At 42.0% G+C, this 14,682-nt stretch overlaps 1 pseudogene; it reads right to left on the reverse strand.

The window, feature by feature from the left end:
* Window positions 1–1,860: 1,860 nt before the first annotated feature.
* Gm2161 lies at window positions 1,861–2,928 on the reverse strand (annotated as a pseudogene).
* Window positions 2,929–14,682: the final 11,754 nt, after the last annotated feature.

The raw sequence follows: 14,682 nt of genomic DNA on the forward strand, positions 1-14,682 counted from the left end.
ACCAAGAGAACCCCAAGGAAAGTTCCCCACTGTGCCTCTCTCCAGAAAATACCATCAGCAAAGTCACAAGATCAATAAGTGTTTAGCTATGTAAGTAAGCCTAGTTCAGCCACCTTCCCTGTCCATCTAGCCCTTCTTATAATTCCTCCAAACATCACATGTCTATGGGCCTTGCCACAGCATGTTTCTTGTCTCAGCATGAGTCTCCCTCAGCTGACATAACTGTGACCATCAGTTGGAGTCCTCAGAAGTGTTAAGAAGCCAAAGGACACCACCAGAAGTTCTCCAGTGAGTTTCTCCCCATAGATTCCCAACAAACAAAGTCTAACTACAAAATGTAAGGCAGACAAACACACATATTTCATTAGTGAAGAGTCCCTCATCACACATCATTCTTTTATGTGCTTGTTTAGCAGAACATCCTTTCACCTGTGTCAGCTTCAGTAAAATGTTCTTTCATTTGTTTGCCTTAGACAAACACCATGCAACACAACTGACTGTCCAAAGAACCCATAAGTTTCCATTTCAGAGAGGTACACACATTTCCTTCAGGGTTAGCTCTCAGTTTTAGAAGAAAGGGAAAACTTGTTTGAATAAAAGGTACCTAGAAGGTGTCAGGAGCTATAGGTTTTGTAGGGAGTCTAACCAGAAAGGGCAGCTTCCCTTTGCCTGGGCAAGGAATGGAGCCACCTGTGGCTTCAGGCAGCTGTGACAGAACATGAACAGGCAAGTTCACTCTATATCATGGAGACTTGAGGCACAATCAGCAGACGTCCCCTCCCCCCCTATGAAGGCAAGGACAATGCCAGCAGCAAAAGGACAGTGACAAGACTGCTATTCCTGGATCCAGTAAGGGACCATTTCCCAGAAAAAAGTACTTGTCCTTTGCCCAGAGCAAGCTAGGAACTCTTACTAGCTTTTTCAGGCTGCTGGCTATCACAGACTCTGAAAAAAGAAAGGCCTGAGATATATTCAATGTTGATTTGTGGTTGAAACTGTCCAAGTAGTCCCTGTTGAAATGGCCTTTAGTGTCCCTTCAGTGCACCTGCATGCCCTCACAAGGCCATTTTTTCCCTGGGCCTTCGTGCTCCCCACACCCCAAACCTACCCACCATGCTACCTTATCTCTCACCACCCAGAGACAGCCTTTCTTCTTGGAATTGCTTCTCCCAGGGTTAACTCTTTAATGTCTCCATCACTAGGTATGCATCGGTCCTTCTGGATTCCCAGGTCCGTTAGCCTCTCCTCAGGGTCCTCTCTGATTGGCTCACCCTGCCCACCCTTGCTGTATACCTCTTTACACTGCTGTGTGTATGCTTCTTCCTGAATTCCTTAGTTTTCCTGAAAGCCAGAAGGTGCCACCATGCCTCACCCTGCTTCCACACCTCTTCCCAATCTATATTTCTTTCTTCACTCTATTCCTCTTCCAGGGAGCCTCTCTCTGCCACCCCTCTCTCTTTGGCTTCCTTCCACCTCTCTTTGGACAGTCATATCATTCTGCCCCCTCCTCCACCGCCCATCTCCAGTTCCTTCTCCTCTCCCCCACCAAGACCAGACCAGATAAGTCCCATTCCATTTTTAGATGACTGCTTATGATACTAGCTCACTTTTCTCACAGGCTGAATTGACAGCTGCTCCATCCGTCCATTTTCCACTCACCAAACACACCCAGCAGAGTGCTTCAGACAGCATGCCATACCCACAGAAGCCTGCATTCTTCAGGACAACTGGTATGTTTGCATTGAGCCCAGGACACACTCTAGAGCAGCAACCTGAGCCCATCTGGAAATTACAACTTCAACTTTATTTCCAAAGAATTTAACTTTATTTCTGTAGTTGTGATAATGCAGTAACAAATGGTTAGAAGTGTTTTATCAGGTCGTAGAGATAGATATGGAAATCATCTTCAAACTTGATGAAGTACAGTAGGCTTGGCTTCAACCTGGTGAATGACCATTCCGACCCTCCTGGAGTGGTCATCTTTGGTGTATTCCACGTGTTTTCCTATCAGGCCATCCACAAGCTCCAGGTCGATGTCTAAAGGAGGGAGATCACTGAACACCTCCACAATAAGGAGGTCACCCTCTTTATAATCATCCAGAAGCTGGTACATGTATAATACAGGATCTCTCTTATAAGTAATATAAAAGTTGCTATCCAAGATAGACACTTGTCCCAGGACCATCCCCCTCCACTCGTCCTTAGAGCCATGCTCACCCTCAAATAGATGATTAACTGCTTTGCCAATTATGACATCAGCAAGGCTGGCATCAGTGACTCGAGATGATGCCACTTTGTCAGAAAGAACCTTTAGGGACAATACCCTCTTATCTGTGTGAAATTCCAGCCCATACATGCAGTCAATCCCATCATATTTCTCCAGGTACAGGGAGGGGTTTATAGGCACCTGATCCAGCACAGTCCCTTTCCACTGTGTGATAGGCTCATCTCCTTCTTTCCTCTCATGAGAAATTCTGCAGCCCACAATGTTCCTTTGGGGCAGGGCTGGAGATCTGCTCCTCTGCCTCTTCCAACCAGCCCTGGCACCTGGTTGTGTGGTGCTGTCTCTGCGGTTCCCTAGGGCCCCTGTGAAGGAAGTACTAGAGAGTGGCAAAGCTGTTGGCTGGTGTCCAATAGAATCAGGAATTCCCCAAAAGGGGAACAAGAGACTCTCCTCAGTGACTGGCTGTTCTTTTCCCAGATACTAGGTGCTCTGCTGAGTCTAGAGCCCTGCCCCCATAGGATAGTTGCAAATCTGTTTGGAAGTCAGGAAGAGCTTTAAAGTGCCTCTCCTCCCTTCATTTTAGTGTCCTGAGCTTCCCTGCCTGCTGCCCCCAGTCCCCTCTGTTTTCCCTGGCTGCTTCCAGGTACCCACCTCCGGGCTCCACCTTGTTCTTTCCAGAACCTCAGTCTGGCTCTGAAGGACATCCCCAGGTTCTGCTGCTCACTGCAGATCCCACCTCCCAACTCTTCCCCTTTGTCTTCCCCTGTGCGGGGGTTCCCACTGCTACTTTGTTTCTCCTGAGGGGCTCAGTCCCATCCCCCTCCACCACCACCACTGCTCCAGGACGCCCACCTTTTAGCCTGCCCTTTCTAGTGTCCTACTGCCAGAGATAGTGGCTGCCAGAGGGCCTCCGGACACCTTGTGGCCACTTCTGCTAAAAGCCTGAGGAGAGGTGAAGGAGTCCAGCCCAGGGAGAGCTTGCCAGAGGTGAGAAGGAAAGATCCTCCTGCTGCAGGAGGCAAGAGTTGTGTGAGCCCGTGACTGGGCAGATGAAGTGACTGTTGCTGGTGTCCTGGTGCTGCTGGTGTGCTCCCGGGTCCTTCAGCTTAGCTCTCTGGAGGCCAAGATCCTTTGCCACCTTGAGATTCAGCCAAAGGCTTCAGCAATAATAGTTCCCTCCCCTTTCCCAGAGACCAGCTTCCTCCCTGCAAAGAGTCCCCTCCCTACTACCTATCCCCTTCCACTGTTTTAGAGTTCTGTTCCACTAGAACAGAACTCAGGGTGATCAATTCATTCTGGCTTCATGGTCTTTGCAACACCTTTTTAACCTGGCCGGGAATCCTCCATTTTTTTCTGCGATAATTATATCCTTTGGTTAATTTCTTTAGTTTAAATCCTTTCATGTTGGGAGTTATTAAGACAACTCTATTGTCTTGATCTCTGAATTGGGCCTCTCCCCCCAAGAAGAAAAGGGGGTCAAAGCGGGCCACCGATGCACCATTCTGAGAAAAACCACAGAATATTCCAGCCCTAATTCAGTGTCAGATGTCCTGACCACAAGATGTAACCTGATACCACCAAGTTCCTGCTTCCCCTTGTAGCTGCCAAAAGAAAAATTTCCACTGCCCCACCCCTCCTGCTGAGAAGTACTTCCTCTTTTGCTTGTGCATTTCCACTGCCCCATTCCTCCTGCTGAGAAGTACTTCCCCTTTTGCTTGTGCATTTAAGCCTTGCTGAATACAGAGAGACCTTGATGCTACTCAGACTGCTTCCATGTCGTTCTTGTACTTGGTTTCCGTCTCTCTCTCTCCCCCTATTTGGTTCTTAGGAGAAGGTCCCCTCGAGACCCTCGAATAACTGGACCTGCTGGACGGGTCACTTTCAGTGACCCTTTCATCTGCTTTTCATCTTTCAGGAATTTGTTTTAAAAACACAACACACCTAGCCCCCAATACACTGATAAAATTGTTCTGTGTACCCGAATTCCCTTTTCTTTCCTTTGGAGAAACTTTGAAGGGAGAAATGTGCTAGCACTTTGTTTGCCATTTTGACCTAGTTTCAACCTAATTTTTACTGACCTTTCCCTGATCTTTCAATTGGATGTGGTTCCCCCCCCCCCGCTTCTTTAAGGCTTTACGTTATTGGAAAAGAACTGTGGTTATAGGTATGTAAATTTCTTAAGACTGACATATAGAACAAAATCAATTTCAATCTTATCTTTTAACTCCTAGGCCCCACAGCTTAATATTAAAATTATTTCATTTCCCCCTTTATTGTTCGTGTTTTCTGAGGACATTATATAATTTAAAGCTAGTTTTTCTTTTTATCTAATACATGATTATTGCTTATTTAATTGTATTACTGTCTTTAATGTGTAAAATTTGATTTTGCAGTGAATGTTACTTTCTCTCAGTCTCTGAATTTTTTCTCTTTTCTTTTTTTAATTAGGTATTTTCTTAATTTACATTTCCAATGCTATCCTAAAAGCCCCCTCATGCCCTCCCCCCCCCACTCCCCTCCCTCCTCCCACTTCTTGGCCCTGGCATTCCCCTGTACTTAGGCATATAAAGTTTACAAGACCAATGGGCCTCTCTTTCCACTGACGGCCAACTAGGTCAACTTCTGATACATATGCAACTAGAGACATGAGCTCTGGGGGGTACTGGTTAGTTCATATTGCTGTTCCAGCTATAGGGTTGCAGATTCCTTTAGCTCCTTGGGTACTTTCTCTAGCTCCTCCATTGGGGGCCCTGTGATCCATCCAATAGCTGACTATGAGCATCCACTTCTGTGTTTGCTAGCCCCAAGAATAGCCTCACAAGAGACAGCTTTATCAGGGTCCTTTCTAGGCAAATGGATGGACCTGGAGTCTCTGAGTTTTAGAAGAATAGTTCCACAAGTACTAGTAATAAAATATTCATCAGAATGTAAATTTTTGTGAAATGCCTTAAATTCTGAGGGGAAAAATAATCAATTTTTAATTTTTGAACTAAGACTAGGTCTACTTAAAAAATATTGGAGTAATAGTATACTATTTTATTAAATTGTCATAAATCTGTTCCTGAGTTCATATTTGGTTCATTAAAAATGTACGCTATGAGACAGGCATGGTGGCACACGCCTTTAATCCCAGCACTTGGGAGGCAGAGGCAGGAGGATTTCTAAGGATTTCTAAGACAGCCTGGTCGACAAAGTGAGTTTCAGGACAGCCAGGGCTACACAGAGAAACCCTGTCTCAAAAAAAGAAGAACAACAACAAAACAAACAAACAAACAAACAAACAAATGTATGATATAGCAAAATCAAACACAGAAAATAGCCAATAATCTGATCCAAAGCCCTATGAATAAATATTTAGGATGTACTGATAGTATGGTGGTCTGAAAGAAAACCTTTCCCATATACTCCCATAGGCTCCCAGGGAGTGGAACTATTAAGAGGTGTTGCCTTGTTGAAGTAGGTGTTGCCACGATGGAGGAAGCATGTTACTGAAGATGGGCTGAGGTCTCAGAAGCTCAAGCCAGGCTTAGTGGCTCTCAAACTTTCTCTGCTGTGGCATCTCTTCTCTCTTTTTCCAGCACCATGTCTACTTGCATGCAATAAAGAACTAAACCTCCTAAACTGTCAGCCAGCCTGTATTAGTCAGAGTTCTCTAGAATCACCGAACTTATAGGATATCTCTATACATAAGGAAAAATAATTGGAATATTTACAGTCTGCTGTCCAATTAACCCAACAATGGGCCGCTGTGAATAGGAAGTCCAAGAATCTAGTAGTTGCTCAGTCCCATGAGGCTACTTGTTTCAGCTGGTCTGTATAAACTGGAATCCCAATAAACTGGAATCCTAACGAAGTATGTTCCAACAAATGTGCTGGCAAGTGCAAGCAGGCAGAGAGGAAGGAAGCCCTCCTTCTTCCATTGTCCTTATGTATACCTCCAGCAGAAGGTATGGCCCAGATTAAAGGTATCTACCACCAAGCCTGGACCGAAGCTGTTGTTTACTTGGAACTTGTTGTCCCAGGCTAGCCTTGAACTCAGAGATCTGCTTGCCTCTGTCACATGGTATCTGAAACACAAGCTATTTACTTTACTTTTTTGTTTTGTTTTTTTTTGAGACAGAGTTTTTCTGTATAGCCCTGGCTCTCCTGGAACACACTCTGTAGACCAGGCTGGCCTCGAACTCAGAATCTGCCTGCTTCTGCCTCCCAAGTGCTGGGATAAAAGGTGTGCGCCATCACACCCAGCACAAGCTATTTACTTTAACCACACAACTACTTTTAAGACAATGAAAACAATGACAAAATATTAAAAGAAGCATGATCATTTTGATTCAACATTTAATGTATAAGAGAATATTAACCTACTTACTTTTGTAAAGCAGTCTATATCCAAGGCAATATAAGAGTGTGTTTATTCTGTCTTCATAGCATAGCAGCCAATCAATAGATATGCCATACATCATATTTAGATAGATTATATCTAATATTTACACCTGAGATGATTACCCTTAGAATCCTAACCCACAGTGAAAGAGGGCTACGTGGGTCTTAAACTGTCATTTAAAAAATAAATCATAAGCTTATTCTGGTATTTTCTCTTTAAGTATTTCCCTTTACAATGGATGCAGTTCCTTAGGGAATTAGCATCTATGAAATTCTTGCTCACCTCTTAGATTTAATGGCCTGGTGAAGTAGTTCAGTAACTAAAGCCACTTGCCTCAGTTCCCTCCCTGTGACCCCTGTCCTGGAAGGGGAGAAGGAAGCTTGCAAGTTGTCCTCTGACCTCCTCAGTTATGGTAAGGCACAAGCATTCCCACTTCTCTCACATCCACACATACAAATAAAAACGAGGAAAAGCATCTTAATACTACAAGGGTCCAAAAATTACTGAAGGTAGACCCCAGGCTCAGATAGTATGCAAAAACAAAGAGCTTTTATTCTGTAGAAATCACCAGCATTTGGGGGTTAACAATTCTTTGAAATGGCAACCCCCACATAAAGGCATGCAGGCCTTCTTACAGGGAACTTGGGAACTCTCTAGAAGAATTAGGTAATCTAAAATTTCATTAGTGGTTGCTGGGAGGGGGAGGCACGGTTATAGGTAATGAGTGTTCTACATACCTATGTCATGATCATTCAATCACTTGATGAACTAGGACAGCCCAGTGCATGAGAGGGTTTGATGATCTTGTTCTGGATTTTATGGTCTGTTCCTACAGCTGGTGTCTTCTGACCTAAGCTTCTGGGACTTACTATGGTCTATTCTTTAAGCTGGTGCTTTATGGCCTTTTTTGACACCAGGCCTGGTCCTCAAATTGGAGACAAATGAGGTCCTTAAATAGGGACAAGTGTATATTTCTAAGACTGACCATTTGGTGTTATATAACCAACCATTCAGGGATTCATCCTTGGGGAAGGATGGTTCTTCCTCTCTCAACAGTTGATTATTTGAAACCCTTCATCTGGGGTCAGTCCCCATGTGATTCACCACCTATTTTTTGATATGTCATCTATTATTTACACTGTTCAGGACTTGGTTTTTGTAAATATTATTTCTTTTATATTTTGAGATTGTTGTGCAATTATACCATTTCCCCTTCCTTTTCTCCTTCAAGTCTTTCTATATACTCTCTTTGCACTATTTCTCACCCATTGCCTCTTTTTACCTTAATTATCATTACATACATATATTTATGCATACATGTATATGCATATACATACAAATTCCTAATACAACCTGCTCAGTATGTATACTGTTACTTGTATGCAAGTTTTTTAGGAAAATCAGTTGTATCTTTTTCACAGGGAAAGAATTTCACCCCCTTTCAGCATTCTTTAGTTGCCTGTAGTTCTTTGTATAGATTGAGGTTTGGTCTATGTATTGTAATGCTAATTCTGTACCCAAAGATCTAAGTCTATGAGTGAATTCTCAGCTTTACTGGCTTTATTGTGCAAACCTTGTTCCTTGATTTAAAATTACAGGTTAAATACAATTAGCTACAACCATTTACTGGAGGATTAAAGGTTTGGAGTGACCTGAATGCAAGAGAGACAGAGAAGAGGAGAGGAAGAACCGGAGAGAAGAGGAAGCCACCATGGGGGAGAGGTACCATGAACACATGGCCATAAGAAACAACAAGTATCTGGGATCCATTGCTAGGGAAGTAGCTAGGCCAGCAATTAGTAGATTAGGGGTGATCCCCCAGTAATTGCCAATGCCAAATTAAATAACCATAGTCTGAGTCTCATTTATGTGTAAACTCATAGGGGATAGCTTAAATTGGTTGTATTCTAGACTTTATATGGGTGTAGTAGCTCTTGACATTACTAGAAGACACCATCTCATAAAAGTCCCTGCTTCTCTGACTATTATAATCTTTCTGCAAGAGGAAAATTATGACTAGTACTGGAAACCTAGTCATCTGCTCAGAGCTAGTGATGTCATGGATCTTGGAGGAAAACCTACAACTGTCATTTTACTAAACCAGCATAATCCCTAACTACATTGCAAGTATTTGTTCTTATCTCCACAGATAAGTGTAACCCTTACTCCTCATTAAGGTCATAGAAGCCTCTCTGAATTAGAGACCATTAGATTAAAAAAAAAGCAAATTATAACAACAACTAGTCAAATGTGGAACACACTTTTAATCTTAGCACTAGGAAGGCAGAAGCAGGCAATGAGTTCGAGGTCTGATTGGTCTACATAGTGTGTTCCAGGACAGCGTGAGCTACGTAGTGAGACCCTGTCTCAAAACAAAATTGCAAACAAACAAAAAACTAAATATAAAACAGAACAACAACAAAAACCTAATGTATTACAAAATGTTTATAATGGCCAGTTCTACTCAGTAGGAAATTTTGTATATTTCCATTACAACTGAACTCAAAATCATTGCCATCTACTCCTATAGGAACTTAAAAGGAAACAACCTTAGTTTTTCTGTTTGTTTGCTTATTTTGTTTTGTTTTGAGACAGAAACTCACTGTGTAGCCTACTAGGCTGGCCTCAGATTCACAGAGGTCCACCTGCCTCTGCTGTCTGAGTGCTGGTATTAAAGGTGTGTACTTAGGCCTGACTCATATTAGAGTATTATTTACATCATTTTTCAAATTTCTATAATTTTAAAATAATTTCTTTTTGATAGAAGAGAGGTTTTCTATTTATTTATTTATTTATTTATTTATTTATTTATTTATTTATTTATTACTTATTCACTTTACACCTTGCTCACTGCCCCCTCCCCATTACCCCTCCCACGATTCTATCTCCCATTCCCCCTCCCTTTCTCCTCTGAGCTGGTGGGGATCCCTGGGTATCCCCTCACCCTGGCACATCAAGTCTCTGCACACATCCACAGAGAGTTATTTTTTTAGAAGAATATTAATATTAAACAGACAAGGAAGAATTTTCACAGTCTTTTTTTATATATATAATTTTTTCTTTTTTTCTTGGATATTTTCTTTATTTACATTTCAAATGTTATCCCCTTTCCTGGTTTTCCCCCGAAAACCCCTATCCCATCCCCCTCCCTCTGCTTTTTTGAGGGTCTTCTCCCATCCTCCCACCCACTCCCACCTGAATTTTCACTGTCTTAAAGGATAGTACTCCACATTATAGGATAATATACTTCATGCTTCTTCAGGTAAATTCAAAATATATGAATTCAGTAGCAAGAGAGAGTACCAAATATGCACCACCATCTCTGACAATCAATAGAGTTAGACGTGTCAGTATTAGATTGCATTCACTTGTTATTACAACATTGGTTATAATAGCAAAGTAGCTGAACAAAAATGATAATATCCTACAAAAGAATAGTTGAGTACATTGTGGTACATACTGTGAACTATATAATATATAGTTACAAGGAAGATAGTTTACAACTATTTTGTCAATTTGTAGTTATAAACTAATGTATATACTACAATCTCACATGTTAAAATATGGAAAAATTCAAAATATCTCTATGTATATTTTAAGTGGATATTGCTTCTAATATCATACAATAGGATTTGGAAGAATTCATACTAGGAACTTAATATTGGTGAACATGATAGGAAGTGAAATAAAGAACACTGCAGATTTCTCCTGAGATGCTAGCAAATGAAAAAGAAAGTAGATTATTGTTCTAATTACATATAGGTTTTTTACTATTATATATCAAAGTAAACTGTGTTAACTTATAGTAACTTTGGCCAATGACTCAACAACTATAATTCATTCCTGCTACTAGAGGTTTTATTTGGTAGCATTTGCGTCATTATATTTCTCATTATAAGGTGATGGGAGAAAAGGCCCTTGGTCCTGTGAAGGCTTGATGCCCTAGCATAGGGGAATGCTTGGGCAGTGAGATGGGAGTGGGTAGGTGGGTGGGTGGAGGAACACTCTCATAGAAGAAGCAGGGGGAGGGGGAAAGGGACAGGGGGTTTATGAAAGGGAAACTGGGAAGGGGGATAACATTTAAAATTTAAATAAAGAAAATAACCAATTAAAAAATAAGGTAATTCTATTTAAATCCTTTTTATAAATGTATAAATTTTATGAAGCTTCTATGACCAGTCCAGCAGGTCCAGTTATTCGAGGGTCTCAAGGGGACCTTCTCCTAAGAACCAAATAGGGGGTAGAGAAAGACGAGAACCTTGTGCCATGAATGACACACAGAAGCAGTCTGAGTAACATCAAGGTTTCACTGTATTGAGAAAGGCCCAAGGCTTAAATGCACAAGCAAAAGGGGAAGTACAAGTACTTATCGGCAGGAGGGGTGGGCAGTAGAAATGCACAAGCAAAAGGGGAAGTACAAGTACTTATCAGCGGGAGGGGTGGGGCAGTGGAAATTTTTCTTTTGGCAGCTCATGGGGAAGCAGGAATTTGGTGGTATCAGGGTGTGGTCAGGACATCTGGCGCTGACTTAGGGCTGGAATATTCTGTGGTTGTTCTCAGAATGGTGCATTGGTGGCCCGCTTTTGACCCCCTTTTCTTCTTGGGGGGAGAGGCCCAATTCAGAGATCAGGACAATAGCGTTGTCTTAATAGCTCCCAACACTTCTGTAGAAGTATGTTTTGCTATGTCTTATCAAAAGTCCATTACTGCTTTCTATTGTGCTCCATATTCCCACATCTACCTTGCCCTGCCATCTTCCTCCCAATTTAATTATCCCAGTATAATTTCCCCGTATAATTTCAAGGATAACTCTATATCCTTGAAAGATCCACTCCTCCCCTCTGGTCACTTACTATCTACCTGACTTTCAAAAATATTCTGAATGGAATACACTTATCAAAAGTTTAAAAGCTAGCATCCACACATAAAGAAAGCATGTAATGCTTCTCTTCCTGAGTGGGTTATCTTACATAGGATGGATGTTTCTAACTCCATATATTTAGCTGAGGTTTTTGTAATTTTACTTTTCTTAACAGTTGAATAGTATTCTGTTGTGTGAATCTACCACATTTTCAGTATTTGTTCATCTACTGATAGACATCTAGTCTGCTCCAATTTCTTTCTCTTTCTTTCTTTCTTTCTTTCTTTCTTTCTTTCTTTCTTTCTCTCTCTCTCTCTCTCTCTCTCTCTCTCACTTTCTATCTTTCTTTCTTTTTTTTTTGGTTTTTCAAGACAGGGTTTCTCTGTATAGCCTTGGCTGTCCTAGAATTGTAGACCAGGCTGGCCTCAAACTCAGAAATCCACCTGCCTCTGCCTCCTGAGTGCTAGGATTAAAGGAGTGTGCCACCACGCCCAGTGCTCCATACTTTTTAAAAAATCTTGTTGCTGTTGTTGTTTTAGATGGCATCTCACTATGTTTTGGCTGTCCAAGAACTCATCATGTTTGAGGCTGGTCTCAAAGAGATTTGCCTACCTGCTCATTGAGGTCAAAAAAAGCCTTGTAAACACAGATAAGCACTGGAGTAGCCAGGAAAGTTAAACACACAGCTTACCTCATTTTCAATGAAATGAAGTGTGCAGCCATTCTTCCTGGAATGCTAGGAATGATGTCATTTTACAACCTGGAGAGCTTTTGCTGCCTGGTGAGACAGGCATTGTCCTTATCTTTAGAATTTATTTATCTTAGATATCTTTGTCCTTTCCCCCCTAAATCATGAGCACTGCTTTTAGGTCATAAAAGTCATCGTATGGATAGAGCTTAAGTGACTTCCATGTTATCTTAGGGCCAGGCCAGTCCTGAAATCCACAGGCATGTTTACCTCAGTCATCCTAGACTCTAAATATCCTGTGCTATTTCTCAGTCAACCGTACCCATTCTTGTGAAAGAAGCCAGATGAACTTTGTAAAGAATCTCAATGTAAGCATGGCTTAAATTGCTGTGCACTTGGGATGGAGTTGTTATCTGAATACTTTTTTCCCCCAAATTGTGCTATGCTTAAATATGGATAAAATAAAATGACCTGGGCCAGACTCTAGAAGTCTTGTCCAGCACCAGTTATAATAAAATTGGTCTGAGCAAAATTTCTTTCTTACCTCACCCTGATTATTTCCCCCCTGTATACTATGCCTGAAGGAGAATCATCTTACCTCTGCCTCCTAGAAACTGGGATTAAAGTTGTTTGACACCACTCATGACTTCACGATGTTCCCTGAGAAGGATATGTGATTTTGGTGTGCTATTTATGACTGAGCATTCAGTAGTCCTTTGTTCTCTGCATTTTGACCAATTGGGGTTCTTTTTGTTTATTATCTTCGTTTGAAAAAGAAAGCTTTTGCAAGGTAGGTTTAGAGATGCACTAATCTATGCATGTAACTATTACGCCATTAGGAGTTGTTGAATACTATGTCCAGTTAGAGGAGTAATTACATTATGTTCTCCACTAGGGCCTATGACTCTGAAAAGATCAGCTTAGGAACTTTGGGAAGGCCATGAAACACTTGCCCCTCCGGAACAGAGAGGCTAATTAACATCTCTCAGACCACAGGGCAGGAACCAACCTGTGAGTGGGGACACATTCCGCAAGACTGACTGTTGCCCATCTTCAGACAAGGGAAGTCCTTGTCACCTCATTCCTTAAAAGACTAATCAGTTTAAAGGGTGCACTGTTCCCCCAATCATTGTGCCTAGTGGCTGGTGCTTTATTCTGTTCCTGGAAATCATATAAAAACTTGTCGAATGGGTACTGCGGGTCTCTACCTCTCTTTCGGGTCTGGGACCACCCCAGTGCACTGGAACAATAAATTCCTCTTGCTTTTTGCATCAATCCCAGCTCCACGTGGTTCACTCAGGGGGTCCGTGGTAAGCTAAGGCTCCCCTGAGTCATAAAAGTCTGGTCACAACTTCATTCCCTAATAATGGTATCAGATATAGGTAGCAAATAGGTTAAGTTTCAAAGCTGGAACCAGCATCTGAGGTGCCTAATTTAACATATCAAAGCAGACCCGGCCTCCAGCTTCTCAAAGCATCACTCAGTTCCTTCCTGTAACAGGGTATGGCTGGCATAATTCCCTCTCCACTCTGACCTTTCTAGCCCAGGGGCTGCCCTTCACCCCAAAGGCTCTTTCCTATACAATCCAGACATTTTGGCTATCTACTCTCTCTGTTCCTCTCTCTGTCTCTGCCTCTCTGCCATTTTTGCTCCTTTGTACTTCTGGCTTCCAGACTGCTTTACTTGGTTCCCCTTTTTCCTTCCCCCTCCCTTTCTCCCTACATAGTTCAAGGTCATGACCACTATGAACTCTCCCAGATGTACTTGTGTGTGTCTGCCTGTGCTTGTCCACCAATCTACAATACACTTTCTCTTCCACCATTCATTCCTAGGATCAATCATATCCTTTCTTTTTCATTTGTGTTTTCTCATTCATGGAGCAGGTCTTAACTCTCATAAGAAACCTGTTCTCCCATGACAAATTTACCATTATGGGACCAGTGTGACCAAGCCAGTTCAGTCAATCAACAGGTTCCCCAGGGCAGGCTAAAGGATTAAAAAGAAAAAAAAAAAGACAATTAGACAACACTGTAGCATGGCCCAAGCCAGTTCTGAGGCTGAAGCTGGTTGATTATATTTTCCTATCTGCTTTTGTACCACTTTAAGTACATGCAAAATAATAAGATCAGTTCAGGGTCAAAGAACAAGCAAGGCAATAAACAAAATCCTGTAAACGAATTTCTAGGGGCTAGTCATGATGACCAAGACAAAAGGAATACCTCACACACCTCTGCTGAGCCTGCTCTGAGCTTTGCATAAACTCAAATGTAAATGTTCTTAATCTGGGCCTATTTCCTGAGTCCTGGCCCAAAGTCAGATTCTCACCTTGAGTTTACTTCTTTTTGTCCTGGCGCCAAGTTTCTGGAAGAAGCCTCCCAAAGCTCTTCACACCAGTGGACTTGTTATGTTAGGACAGTAGGTTCACAGCTGTGCATGAGAGATGTTTACTTCTCTCCTATGGTAGTGTCCATAGCGCTTCTCAGAATTATGAAAGCTAGCCGGTAAGGATGAAACTTCCAGGTAAG

This window comes from Mus musculus, chromosome X (genome assembly GCF_000001635.26).
Source record: "Mus musculus strain C57BL/6J chromosome X, GRCm38.p6 C57BL/6J".
NCBI lineage: Eukaryota > Metazoa > Chordata > Mammalia > Rodentia > Muridae > Mus > Mus musculus.